Source organism: Gossypium hirsutum, chromosome A05 (genome assembly GCF_007990345.1).
Source record: "Gossypium hirsutum isolate 1008001.06 chromosome A05, Gossypium_hirsutum_v2.1, whole genome shotgun sequence".
Classification (NCBI taxonomy): Eukaryota; Viridiplantae; Streptophyta; class Magnoliopsida; order Malvales; family Malvaceae; genus Gossypium; species Gossypium hirsutum.
The window spans coordinates 32440957-32456354 of NC_053428.1; the positions used below are offsets into that span (position 1 = coordinate 32440957).

A 15398-nucleotide genomic window follows, 5' to 3' on the forward strand; every position below is an offset into this window, starting at 1 on the left:
TAAGGAATGAGCAAAAATTATACTATTGAATTGAAACATATGAACATAGCTTACTTGTTGCATTTTGCATTTTAAAAATACTTATACCAAGTTTATGTTATTCAGATTATAAAAATACCACTGAGTTTTACTCAGCGTGCGGCTTTGTTTTTCGTGCGTAGGCTAGGTACTGTTCGAATTATTGCCGACTCAGCATCAAATCACAAATCCCAAGCTCAAGTGTGGTGATATTTCATTTTGTAGTGGCATGTCTCTAAGGAGTTTTTTGTTGATATCGTTTATAAGATGTTGTTAAATTACTTGCTAGTGAAATGATGGTTAAATGTGTATATGATTGTGGTTGAGGCTATGTTTGTATGCTAGCCTAGTTTATATTTTAGTATGCGATAGTTTAAAGTTTGGTAGATTAGCATAATGTTTGGTATTTGCTTAGCTTCAAATTTGGTAACTTTAGAAGTTTGAAAGTTAGTTCAAATATGGTAAATGTGATATGAATGAAAATCTTGAATGTTTAATGTGTTGTTGATGTATTTGAACATATAAAATGTGGTAACAATGAGGGTACATTGGTTAGGCATATTAGGTGATGAATTTGGTGTATTTTGGGCATGTTTAATCGTGTTTTGAATAGGTTAAACGATTGATAATTGAGTTGCTTAGTGCCCAAGTAAATAGGAAATGGTAAAATTGAGTTTTAAGGTACTTTTGGGTGCACACGGCCTGGCCATACTGGCGTGTGACCCAAGTCAGAGAGTTACACGGCCTTGCCATATTAGTGTGTGACACCTGAAATCAAATTTTTTTTAATTATTTCCTAAACTTCCAAAATTATTTCAAATTAGTCCCTACCTATTTTGAACTACTTTTAGGGTTTTATAGGCTCGTAATAGAGGCTGTAAGAGTAATTTTTATTCTGTATTAGGGTGGATCAGCAAACCTAAATTAAGTACATTCCACTAACATCATCATAGATAAATTAAAAAGATATTTGTAGATGGAGTATGGACTAATACTCTGATGCTAATAATTGGAATACTCTTGTATGTATCTTAATTCCATCACTCTAGAAGAGATAAATAGTGATAGGAGTGTAGACAGCGGAAGACTAAGTTTAGTAATATATAAATAGTGATAAGAGTGTAGATAGTGGAAGACTAAGTTTAGAAATGCATAGCATAATTTATTATTCGAATGTATAAGAATCTAGCATGAAAGTATTAGATTGTCGTGACCTGCCCCTACATATTTAAGTTTAGAAATGCATAGCATAATTTATTATTCGAATGTATAAGAATCTAGCATGAAAGTATTAGATTGCCGTGACTTGCCCCTACATATTTTAATGTTATTAGTTAATTTATATGTTGATTATTATTGAATTAATTGTTTGTTTCGTTAGTAATGCTCGTGACCCTAATCTGACGACGGATAGGGGTTAAGGGTGTTACATAACATACTGACCTAACAATTTTGTTACTCTAATATCATACTCAGCCAACTTTATCAGTGCATTTCTTTCAGTTATTAAAGTAGTGCAATTACATAAATGTAATTATTCAAATTCAATTAATGTATTTACAAAAATATCGAATAGTGAATAGTACTAGTAATAACATTAGGAATAGAAGCCTCCTCACGAGTTTGATAGCCATATCTTTATTCCCAAGTTTTGACAGGTACCCAAGTTTTAAATTTGATAGCCATATCTTTATTCCCAATGCTATTTCTTTCTATGCTACCACCATTTCCCGCTCATCTAACTTTCTGAGAAGTAACCATAGATTTTGCACTTTGTTCTTTGTTTTGTTTCACCCGATCTGGACAATTTCTTTTCCAATGTTCCTTGGAATCGCATAAGATACAAGCTCTACTTTTTAACCAGAAGTCACCTCGATGAGTTTTTTCAATAGTGAATACAAACCAATCATTCAAATTACAAACACTGTCAACACTAACTGCTGGTGTAATATGAGATTTCAAGTTACTTAGTCTTCGCATAACTCCTCTCAAAGATTTTGAAAAAAAAAATGAGATAGTTATTAACATATTTTGACTTTTTCAGTGTTGGATTCAGAAATGATATTATCCTACTTTGTTTATCGAAGTGTCGACGTTTCAACTTGGCTTGTTTCTTGTCATTACATATATCTTTCATTTTCTAAGCTCGATCAGATAAAATCACAAACTCTTTCAATTCCAAAGCTCTTACTAATTTTCAAATGTCCTCATTCAATCCACACTCAAAACGGATGCATATCTCGATCTCTATCAGTATAATTCCTCGAGCATATTTGCTAAGTCGAACAAATTCCCATTCATATTTAGCTACTGATTGGTTTCCTTTTTTCATCTCCAGAAACTCACTATTGTTCTTCTCTAAATACAATTTACTGATATAGTTTTTTTTCTAAAATTCAATTCAGAAGAAGTCTCAATTCACTCGTTTGTTCGGTACAATTACGATCAACATAGACTACCACTAATAAGCTGTCTTTTAACAAAGATACTGCATATCTTAAGCAATCATAAACTAAACATGCCATTTCATCAAAAACCCTCTATGTATTCTCTAGCCTATATCTAGCCTTGGTCGGATCATTTTCTATCTTTCCATGGACTTCTTCAACCCCAAACTTTCTGATCTTATCAATTAGAGGTCATTATACATTTTCTATATACGAAAGATGAAGAGATGTCACATGAGGCACGTTAGGGGGCGGAGGTTGCGAAGTCGCAGGATTTGCTCTCATAAACTCTGAGAACTACATGTTCTTCATTTGAAAGACCACTTTTTTCACATCATGTTTAGACATTTATGGAACAAAAATATTATAACTTACTTCTTGGTTGGAAGCAAGAACATTATCATCGATATTATCAGGAATGATACGATTATATTCGACTGACATTTTTATAGTTATAAGAAATTAGAGTCAAATCAGATCAAAAGGATCACACTATCACAGGTTAATGTGACATATAATTTCTAGACTCAATACGCGCTAGATTTAGTCCTAGAATTGACTAAATCGTAGCTTTGATACCACTAAATGTAACACCTCTCGCTCGTCCCCATTGTTGGGATCGAGTTACGAAATGCTACAATACAAAAAAAATAGTTATGGATACTTAAGAATCAAAATTTAATAAATTTAATCAAATCAATCATCTAAAACAATGCAAAACCTTTCCCGAGTCTTATACGAACTTACGTGAACTTTAAAGATGACTCAAGAACGAATAAGAATCAAACTACAACATTTTCAAAAGATAAAGACGTTTTTACAAAACAAGAGACACACAATCATGTGCTCAGGTTGTGAAATAATCGAGAATTGTGTGGCCTTAAAGTTTTCTTTTTACCAAAAAGCATACAGTTGTGCCGCCAGCTCATGTTTGTCACACTACCGTGTCGTACAAAATAGATCACTTTTCATCCTTGTTCAAACCAACCATTCCAAAAAAAAAACCTCAAATCAGGCATTTTGTAAACTTAAAACCTGCACAAATCTTTTCAAAACCAAGCCAAAATATAACATATAAGATCCTCCTAAACATCTAACCAATATGCCATATTGACTACCAATACAATTCAAGGTAACATGAATCATTACAAGTCATTCAACTACTTATATCATTCAAGCTTAGCCTACAACATTGCCATCATGCTTTTATACCAAATCCTTAATGCCATTTTCATCACATTATCACAAACAAGCCACATTCATCATTAGCCATTTATACACACTTATAAGTAATATATGCAACTTTCAAATTGACCGCAAATATAATACATCCCCTATATACATGCCATATACTGAGTCTAGTACATTAAAATTCTTCTGAGTCAGAAGTCGAATAGTGTGATCTCTAAGGAGATTCGATCGACGTGTTCCGCAAAATGACTATTACAGAAACAAAAAACAAAATAAAATAAAGTAAGCATGCCGTATGCTTAGTCAATTCATAAGTTTAAAACAATAAACTCACCTCAATACACGTATCAAATTAGCTACATAAGTATAATTTCTTGTTACCACATTTCACAATAACAAGGTGAGTACGTCAAATAACCAAGTCAGAAACATTTCAAACTATACACATCAATCTCGTTCAGCGTCATTCAATTGAATTCATCAATTTCATTTCATTTACATCATTCATATATCATATAAACATATCCAAAAACAATGTCATAATTTAGTCATTTCCCTTTTGTGTTAATCGATTAGCCCGATGAGCAATAATATAACCATACAGAACATAACAATCTATCATATAACATATGATATTTCAATCATATTCTAATTGTAACATGTATAATTCCATTCAGAACATTCTTTTTAAATCATTTTTTCCACTTAATACCATTTCCACTTCTTTCTTTTGCACAAAGGCTAAAGTAAATTGAACTCAAATGCACAGAACTGATTTGCTTGTATATGCTGACATAATTGGGCTACTAACACTAGCTTCGAATCAGGATTACTAAGATTAGCTTCAAAAAATCCACAACATATGATATATCTCAAGCCATCGAATTAATTCCTGATTGCAACACTTATTTGTTCATATAGGCTGATATATTTGAGCCGCTAACACTAGCTTTGTTCGATGCTGCTAACCTTAGCTTCAGAGAATCTGCATCATATTTTGGATCTCAAGCCATCGAATATGCCTTGATCATAACACTCATTTTGCTTTCCGAAATCTTAATGGCATGTCATTCATATACAAATCGTTGTCAATTTCACTCGGGTCTATTATCAATTTCATACCATTTCAATCTCTGTAATTGTATACACTTTTCATATTTCAATAGCAAACCATATACATTTTAAATCATGTAATATCAGCATGTATGTAAATCAATCACATAACAATTGCATATTGATATGAAAGAAACAAGGACTTGGTTTATTTGGTAGGCAAAGATTATGTTTCTACAGTGAAGAAAAGGAAAAAAAAGGAAAAAAAAAAAGAAAAATTTAAATTGTTAAAGAAAGCAAATGTATAGAGACTAGTTTTAAAATATGAAAAACATAGAAAAACTATGTTAAAAGAAATAGAGAAGGGGGGAAAACAAAGGGAGAAGGAGAAGAGAATGGGAAAAAAAAAGAAAAAAAATTCAAAGAACATAAAAGAAAAATTTTAAATTACTCAAAATGAAAAAAATATAGAGACCAATTCTATAATTTAAACTAAAATTTTCATTTGAAATGATGGTTTAACATGCCACGTCAGCTTATTATTATACAATTAATGACAATTAATGCTCAATGAATAAAATGTTACAAACTGATAACGTAAGTGACTAAAACGTAACATTTCAAACATAAATTACTAGGTAAATTTTATGATTAAATCCTTTTTCTTTTAAAAAGTGGTTTAATTATTTCAAAGTTCCTTGATTTGACTAGGTAAATTTTTTCTTGTGAAACAATGCCATATGATAGTGTATGAGTGGTCCACCTGTCAAAAGTTGTCACAATTCAATACTGTTAGAAGAAAATACTACATTAGTATATAGAATTAAAGTACAATTATCAAATTTGAACTTTTGAAAGTAGAGGTACTGTTGACCCCCCAAAAAAATGATATACACATTAGAAAATTTGATAAAGTATAAGTACTAACTAGGGAACTATCCCATTTTAGGATAACACAACACTCTAATAAGAACTTTAGGGATTTTATTTTTATACTAAAGATAAAGCATTATAGGTAATATACAAAATAACTCTACACAAGCTCCACCCTATTTTATACTAATTACTTTCAATTTAAAATTGTAGATGTATAGGATTGAGTCTGCTACCCTAGCACGCATGCGTCTGCCTCTCTAGCTTGTTCTTAGATTTTTTTTAGGGGTTATTTTGTTCAACGTTTAATCTTGGTGGCGGCAATATATTAGAATCTCCTCTCATCTTCCGGGATAGCACGCATAATGAGACTTAATCTCTAGCTTGCAATCATGGAAAAAGAATTTGCTGAATTAACGCTTGATGAAGAAGAAGAAGCAGTTTTACAAGCACAAGTTGAGCCGAATTTGGAAAAGGAAGAAAGAACTTTTCGACCGGTGGGATGCTTTTTAAAAACCAGCGTTATTCACTTCCCATTAATGAAAAACACCATGGCGAACCTATGGTACCCAATTAGAGGCGTTCAGATCTGAGATCTAGGAGAAAAATGATTTCTGTTTCAATTTTTTCATGCTATGTATATGGACAGAGTTTTGAAGGGCTCTCCACAGACCTTTAATAATCACTTACTGGTTCTACACACATTACAGTGGGAGGATCCATTGAAAATCCCTTTAATCTTTTCGCCTTTTTGGGTACAGATCCATGATATTCCAATGGGGTATTTTTCTGAAAGTTTGGCAAGGCAACTAGGTGATTTTTTAGGCAAATTTCTGGAGTATGATAGTTCAGATATGGGGAAAAGTAATAAGAATTTTATGAGAATTTGAGTTCAATTGGATGTCTGTCACACATTAAAGAAGAAAAAGCAGGTTATGTTCTCAGGGAACTGTTCATATGTCAGATTCAAATATGAAAGCTGACTCTTTTCTGTTTTTATTATGGTCGGCTGGGTCACAGTGATTCTTTTTGTGAGGCAAGAATGGCGTTAGGGGTGGAAGCGGCATGATAGGCTGGGACTTGTCTTTACGAGCGCAATCTAAAAGAGCTTTGGCAATGAATAGTATCTGGTTACACAAAGATAGAGAAGATGGCACATGTGGTAGTCTCTATGGCGAACGCAATTTAGAATACAAGCCATGGAGAATAAGGACTAAGTCGAAAACTGGAGTATCCATCGACCGTGCCGTAGGGATCAATTTGGAAGGTAATTTTCCCTCTTCTTCACAATAGGGGGAAAATTTATTGGCCAACCAGACCCATTCTGTAATGGAACATGATTTGGAGGAAAATGGTGCTAATTGGAGGAGAAGGAAAAAAAAGGCCTAGGGGGGAAAGTGAAGACCCAACAATAAGAGAAGGCAATACTGCAATGGTAAGAAATAGGAGAATGCTTGTAACACTCCTAACTCGTACCCATTGTCGGAATAGGGTTTCAGAGCATTACCAGAACATTTAAGACATTTTTCCATTAATCTATGTAAATTACTATTCATTTACTGAAATTATCCATAATGTCCCTTAAGCAGGCCCTCAAGGCCTAATACGAGTATTAGAATCAAATCGGCATTTTCTGACACACAGCCTGGTAACATGGGCATGTGGCTAGGCTGTGTGTCCCCTGTACCTTAATTTTACGAAACAGAATACTCAGAATTGGGCACACGGAAAGAGACACGGGCGTGTGTCTCAGCCGTGTGTGCTACACGACTTAGAACACGAGCGTGTGTCTTGGGCATGTGGCATGGTCACGTGTGCAAGTCAGAGAGTTATATGGGATCAAACACGACCTCCAACACAGGCGTGTCCCAAGGTCACACGGGCATGTCCCTTGGACCACACGGGCATGTGAGCCTTGCACATTGGAAAAATTTTGTAATTGTCTACCTATGTGGACAAAATGAAGCTATTTCTAACTTCATTTCTCACCCAAAATTTCACCCAAGACCTGCACTTGAAACGCACAACCAATACCAACCATTTCAAGCACTCAAATTGGGTAATTTCTAGCATTCACAAGGCATATCACTACAAGCATACATGTTCACAACCTTACCTTAGTTTAACTTAAGCGTTCATAACATTGATCACATATTCTTAACATAACACATGTGAAATATATTCATATCATAATAATCTACTTAGTCATACCAAAATGAGCCGTTACTAGCAATTCCAATGGCTAGGTTACAAAATAACATTTGCAAGCCACTATTGGCCAAGTTGTCCTATGCATGTCATTATACTAAAATGATTTCTACTAAGTATACCCAAAATGACTAGTTGATAATGTGACGATGATCCAGTGATCTCCAACCCTTGCAAGTACTATAAAACAGGGGAAAATAAAATGGAGTAAGCATTAAATTGTTAATAAGTTCGTATAACAGACACTAAACTTACCAGTCTTGCTTATTAAATATAGGCATACAATGTTATGTTCCCATCCATTTGGCTAAATTTCCTAATCACATACATTCAATCAAACATGTTAGTCACCAAAATCTTCATATCATTCAAGTAACATAGATGAGCTCATCAAGCAATATTCTTTCAAGTCTTTATCATATCATCTTAAGATTTTCATGCCATGGCAAGAGTTATATGTCCATTGAATTATTGAATTCTGATGGATGCTTAAGTAGTACACTCGAAGTGCTCGATTCAATAATCTGTAAATTTCTTATTCAAGGGTACCCATTAGGGCACTTAACCAAGAAACACTTTCTCGAGCCACATATCGTATAACATGATTACTAGTCCAGGCTAAACCCTGATCATAATGTATACTCGAGAGGTATTATATCGGGATTACCCGTCCGAGCTAAATCCTTTCTATAACATGGTCATTGGGATTACTCCTCTGAGCTAAATCTCGTCCGCAACAAATGCAGGACCTTATTAGTTTCGGGAAAGCGAATATAATCATCGGAATTCAATATTCAATCGAGACTTAACCCATTTTTCATCATTTTAAGCATGTACTAAATTTCTTATGATAACATTCAAGTAGTGTACATTAATATAAATCACATTCCATACAACACAACATTCAATAAACATATTTACATGCCGAATTAAGTTACACGAACTTACCTCGACACTTGTTCGTGTAAAAAGTCTACTAATCTGAAACTTTTTCTTTTCCTCAAATTAGTGTTGTCCGGATCTATATAAATGAATTTAACTATCAATTTCACACATTTCATATTTAAATGGACTCAATTTACGTCCTAGGCAAAATTACCATTTTGCCCCTAACTTTTCCATAAATTTTGATTGTCCTTAGGCTCGAAAAATGAAACTTGTGCAAATTACTTCCTATTCCAAGCCTAACCACGACCCCATTACAAATTTTCCAGCACATGTATTCAAAAAATTTTAGAATTTTTCATCAAAATTTACAACTTTTCATTTTAGCCCCTAAATCATGTTTTCATCAAAATTTACTTTGTAAAAACTGTTTATCTATGAACAAACTTTCATTTTCTAGCATAAATTTATAATTTTCAGCATATTCATTCATGACCCAAATTTCATACCTTGATAAATTTTTAAATTAATCCCATAGATAGAGAGATTAGACTATCTCAATTTCAAAAATATAAAAATCATTAAAAACGAGACTTGATTTCATACCTTTTCAAGCTTGGTAAGTTGTCTTCCTCTCTTCTAAAGTTTCCATGGAAATTTTGGGGAATATGATATAAAATTAGATGATTATTTCTTTTTATTTAATTACCATCTTTTAATTTTAATGATTTCTAATTTAATCCCTTGCCTTTTCTAATTTTTTCTGGATGAGTCATCAAGAAAAATCTACATGCTTTTCTTAATGGTCTAATTACCATATAAGGACCTCTATATTTAAATTCCATAGCTATTTAATCCTTATAGCTATTAGAATTCAACTTTTACATTTTATGCGATTTAGTCCTCATAATTAAGCACTTAATCGATAAATTTTTTGTATCAAAATTTTCACAAAACATGCCTATTATAATACGAATCATATAATAAAGGGAAAGTTAACTACTCACAATGAAAATTTTAAGTTGAAATGTTTGTGGTCTTCTTCATATGTTGAAGAAATATAATCCCCAGATGGTCTTCTTCATGGAGACAAAGATAAACAAAATTCAGATGGAACAGGTGCGAAAAAGCTGTAGCCTTGCTAATGGTATTGATGTGGACCTCGATGGATCTAGAAGAGGTTTGTGTTTAGCTTAGAGAGGTGATGCTACCATCACACTTTAGAATTTTTCAAAACGACACATTAACATGCTTATTGAAAATCCTGACGATGAAGAAAAATAGAGATATACAGGATTTTATGGTTCCCTTTACGCACAAGATACGATTGAAACATGGAATCTATGAAAAAACCTATATACCAATAAGGAACTCCCTTGGATTGTTTGCAGAGATTTTAATGAAATCATGTACACCTTTGAAAAGAAGGGAAGGTTACCTAGAGACAAAAGAAGAATGGAAGTATTTTGAAATGTTTTAGAAGATTGTCATTTGATGGATGTGACGTATTCTAGTAATTGATTTACTTGGGAAAGAAGAAATTTACCATAAACAAATATCCAATAGCGTTTAGACAGAGGTATGGCTAACAAGAATTGGATGTCTATGTTCCCTAAAGCTACCATTCAACATCCGATGCACTCGATCTCTAACCTTTGTTCTCTTCTAATTACCACGAAAAGAGAAAACAATAGGAGTTGGAAAACATTTAAATGCGAGGCATGGTGGGTCTTGGAGGAGTCATTCGATGCTGAAGTTAAACTCATTTAGGAAACGGTATTAGGAGGTCTACTGCAGAAGCTAGATTGTCTAAAAAAAGGCTTTGAGATATGGGCTGTACGCATTTGTCTGTCTAGAAAACAGAAAAAAGAATTTTTATCCTCAAAGTTGCTGAGTTGATGGAAATCGAAAGGAGTGATAATAATTTACCAGAGCTGATTGATACAAAGTTGCAATTGAATTTTGAGATTAAGAAAGATGAAAGATATTGAGAGCAAAGAGCTCAAGTTAATTGACTGAAATTTGGGGACAAAAATATAGCCTTTTTCCATAGTCAAGCAACACAAAGACGAAGGATAAATTGTATTTGAAAATTACAAAATATGACTGAAAGGGAAACGAATGATATACAAGAAATGGCAGAAATTGCTAGATCCTATTTCCAAAATTTATTTAAGGCTAAGGAAAAAGGGCATTATGAACATCTCTTATCGGGTATTGAACGTTGTATATCTGAAGAGGATAATCAAAGACTCACGACATAATATACAAAGGAAGAGGTTTTGGGAGGCATTTACTAGAATGGGGCCTACAAAAGCACTGGGTGAATATTGGTTTCCGGCCTTATTTTTTCAGAAATGCTGGCATATCATTGGGGAAGAGATCACACTTTTCTGTCTTCAACATCTAAACGAAGGTATGGAGGTTAGTCCAATTAATACTACTCATATTTTGCTTATTCCTAAAAGAGCAAATCTGACCAACCTTACTCATTTTCGTCCCATTAACTTATGCAATGTTATTTATAAAATAATGGAAAAGGCTATTGTTGATCGATTTAGAGAAGTCTTAGAAAAATGCATCGAATGTGCACAGAGTGCTTTTGTGCTAGAAAGGTTAATCTCGGATAATGTATTATTGGCATATGAAATTTTACACACTCTAAAATAAAAAAAAAATTTGAAAAACAAGGGTTGATAGTAGTAAAACTCGATATGAGTAAAGCGTATGATAGGGTCGAATGGAATTTTGTACAGTAGATGATGATGAGAATAGGTTTTAACCCTAGCTGGATTACTTCTATTATAAAGTACGTATCTACTATTTCTTATTCAGTGGTACTTAATGGTCAAGTTGGGGAAAATTTTCAACCAATGATAGGATTATGGTAAGGTGATCCTTTGAGCCCGTTTTTATTTCTGATATGCAGAGAAGTCTTATCTTGTCTTATAAGACTGGCACTTCAAGAAGGGGCTACAAATATCAAATTTGTTATTCGCTGATGATTGCATTTTATTTGGAAAGGCTACTGAAAGGGGAGCTTGTTTATTAAAAATAATTTTAAGCAAGTATGGAACCTGTTCAGTTCATTGCGTCAATTTTGATAAGTCAACTGCTTTCTTTAGCACTAATACACAGGAGAAAGAAAGACGATTAGTTTCTCGCATACTCAAAGTACGAAGCTCAATTGACCCAGAACATTATCTTAGAATTACCTAATATGGTGGGCAGAAGGAAGAAAGAGTCTTCAAAACTTAAAGGAAAAATTTAAGCAATGAATTGACAACTAGAGTATTCGACATCTCTCTCAAGGTGGGAAAGAAGTTTTTATTAAGGCCACTCTTCAAGTTATTCTGACATATACAATGGCCTTTTTTTACTACCTAAATATTTGTGTGTTGATCTTGAGAGTATTATTACGAAATTCTGGTGGCAGAAGGATTGTGGCAAAAGGGCATTCATTGATGTGCTTAGAAGGATCTTTGCAACGTAAAAGAAAATGGGGGTTTGGGGTTTTGAAATCTTGGTCAATTTAATATTGCTTTATTAGCCAAGCAAAGTTGGCACCTTATTAATTTTCCATATTCTTTATTAGCAAATGTCTTAAAAGCCAAATACTACCCAAATTTAGACTTTATCAATGCACGGTTAGGGAATTTACCTTCGCTTACCTAGAAGAGTGTTTGGGCAGCAAACGGGTTACTGACATATAACTTATGTTGGTGAGTCGGTAGGGGAGATCATATATCTGTTTGGAGTGATCGGTGGGTACCAGGAGTTGTTACAGAGAGAATCAATAATAATTCCAACATTGTAGAAGAAAAGTTAGTTTCGGATTTAATTGATGCTTCAACAAGAAAATGGAAGACAGATCTAATAGTTAATACCTTTCAAGTGGATATAGCACAAAAGATTTTGCAAATTCCTCTAGCGGAAGAAGAACATGATGATTTCCAAGTCTGGCGAGGAGAACATCCTGGCGAATTTTTAGTCAGAAGTGCCTACAAACTATTGCAACAGGCTAATATGGATCCTAATACTTATTAAATACAGGCCAAAAGAAAAAATTTCTACAGAAAGCTATGGAATTTACATCTCCGATCAAAAATTGCTATCACTATATAGCGTATTTCCTGGAACTTTATTCCTACTCTAACAAATCTCAGATTAAAAAGAGTGACTGCAGATATTTCCTGTTCTCGGTGTCGAAATGCGGAAGAAGATAGCAACCATGTTTTCAGACAATGTTCAACAGCAACAGAGACATGGCAAAATCTAAATCTATATGGGTCATTAATACTAATATTCAAGATTTGTAGGAATGGCTTACTTAGGTCTTCACCATGGGTAACAACAAAAAATGTTGACTCTTTTGATGTGCTGTTTGGACAATATGGAGTTCAAGAAACCAGTTAATTCACGAGGGGAAAATAACAACAGGAAGAGATTTATCGAATTGAATCCAAAGTTATATACCAGAGATTGATGGGTTAGAAGAAAAACCACTTACCTCAAATGATGGTAGAAGACAGAGACAGGAAGAAAGAAATGCAAGAGTAGCTATTTATTTTGATGCATCTTACGACGGTGAATATTCTAGATCGGCCTCGGGTCTAGTGGTGTCAGGGGAGATGGGTAAGTTTTTAGCCTCGAAGACAATCCTCCATTCCACAATATCGTCTCTGTTCATGGCAGAGGCACATGCAGGGTCACAAGCATGAAGTTAGGGATTTCAATGGGTTTTCAATTAGTAGATAGCATAAGAGATTCAAAAACGGTCACAAAGAAATGTAACTCAGCAAAGACAGACAAATCAGTTATAGGGGTGATTATCCAAGACATTCAAAGTAAAAAACAACACTTCCAAGAAATCAATTACTTCTAGTTTGTTCAAAGATCAGGAAATGGTTATGCCCACGAACTTGCAAAAGAAGCATTAAGAAAAGGAGAAGAAAAGTACCTGGAGGGAGTAGATTTCGTCCATCTTCAACGCAAACAAGAGGAAAGATGGCCGAGACATCCAGATTGAAGAGTCCTCATAGGAAATCTGAAGAGATAAGGATAGCAGAAATGAAAGCTTTTTTGAAACTTGCTATCAGTTGAAGTGCTGGTATAGAGATTCGAAAAGACTGATAATTAATGGGTACCAGCTATTGACAATGACTGGATTAGGTTTCCCATTTCTTTATTTGTTTTATTTCAATTATTATTTAATTTTTTTCTTGGGCCATCTACTTCCTTTTGGGCCGGTTTCCTTTTTTATTAGTTTTTTTTCTACTTAGGTATTAGTTTCAAGGTTTTACAAGAACATTTCCTCATTATGTTATTTGTTTTCTGATCAATAAAATCTAGTCGAACTATTCAAAAAAAAATGAAGCATTAAATGAGAGAATTTTAGACATTTTAATTTGGTCTTTGAAACTTGCTGGAAAATTTCGAGTCCCATCTCTATGAAAATTATATATGAATTAGTTAATTGAGTTGAGTTGAGTTAATTTTTAGTTTTACTCAATTTTTTAATTTAATATTTGTAATCATCGGTTGTTATTAATTAATTAATTTGTAACTTTAAAAATAAAATGTAAAAGTTAAAATGTGTTGTTAGGTGTTGCACTTTGATAAAATTTGAGATATAATCTCTATATTTTTTGTCCTATTTTTTTAATTTAAAATTCTCATTCCAATTATTAACTTTGTTAATATATATTTTTTGTCAAAATTGTCAACTTGACATTAATTAGGATGTCTATATATGAAATTGTATATTAAATTGATAATTTTTAACAAAAATATCAAAAACAATAATGATTGAACTACTATTTTGAAATTCAAAAAGCAATAGAATTAGAATTTTTAACTTTTAGATATAGAGATTAAATCTCAAAACTTGTAAAAATACAGGGACTAATGACTTATTTTAACCAAATATAAATTCCTTAATTTAAAAAAAAAATCTTAAGGAGCAAAAAAACAAATTGCAACAACATTTCGACTCAACTACAATATCCAGAAGCCAGCACACATATTCTTTCTACAGTGTATTCTGCTATAAAAGATTAAGCTACCATTAACCAACGATTCCAACTACATTACAACTTTCATATAAGTATTAAGGAAAATTAACTTATTATTGCACCCACATTAGCAGCCTACCAACCATTCTATTCTTATTTTATTAACATAATTATTTATTTCATCTTCTAATCTTATAAAAATAATATTTTAATCTTTCATTTAATTTTTTTTTGTTCTTTTTAACCTTTAAATTTGAGGTTTTTTTTATATTAATCCTCCCAAAATGAATAAAAAAATTGACTTTTTTTACTTTTCTGACATTACATACAGGAAGACACATTTGCATTTAATTAGTTTTTTAAATTGTCAAAAATTCAAAAAAATTAATTTTTTTAAAAATTATTTAAATGTTGATGTGTAATCTACGTGATAATTTATGTATATGCCACATCAATAAAAATAAAAAAATTATTATTTTTATCTATTTCAGAGTGATTTGATAAAAATATAAAATTAATGACAAAAAAAAACTAAATGAAAAGTAAAAATAATATAATTTATAAAGTTAAAGATAAAAAAAATCATTATGCCTATTTTATTTGTAACAGCAAAAAATCTTATGAGTATATTTGCTGTCTACGTCAAAACTCATTGATTGATTTTATTTATCTAATAAAGAGATAGTAATGAAATTCTGTGCATATTAAA

The 15398-nt window shown here is 32.6% G+C and overlaps 1 long non-coding RNA gene across 5 annotated transcripts; it reads right to left on the reverse strand.

Moving 5' to 3' along the window:
- Nucleotides 1-3929: 3929 nt before the first annotated feature.
- Nucleotides 3930-13849, reverse strand: LOC107957468 (uncharacterized). Of its 5 annotated transcripts, none has more exons than XR_001700460.2 (6): nucleotides 13636-13849; nucleotides 13186-13357; nucleotides 13006-13055; nucleotides 12563-12651; nucleotides 12347-12423; nucleotides 3930-5472 (listed from the first exon to the last, which is right to left on the reverse strand). It is a non-coding gene; the product is annotated as an uncharacterized lncRNA (long non-coding RNA). The 5 variants fall into 5 exon arrangements; XR_001700458.2 differs by having other exon boundaries at nucleotides 12337-12423; XR_001700461.2 differs by lacking the exon at nucleotides 3930-5472 and adding an exon at nucleotides 7700-7970.
- Nucleotides 13850-15398: the final 1549 nt, after the last annotated feature.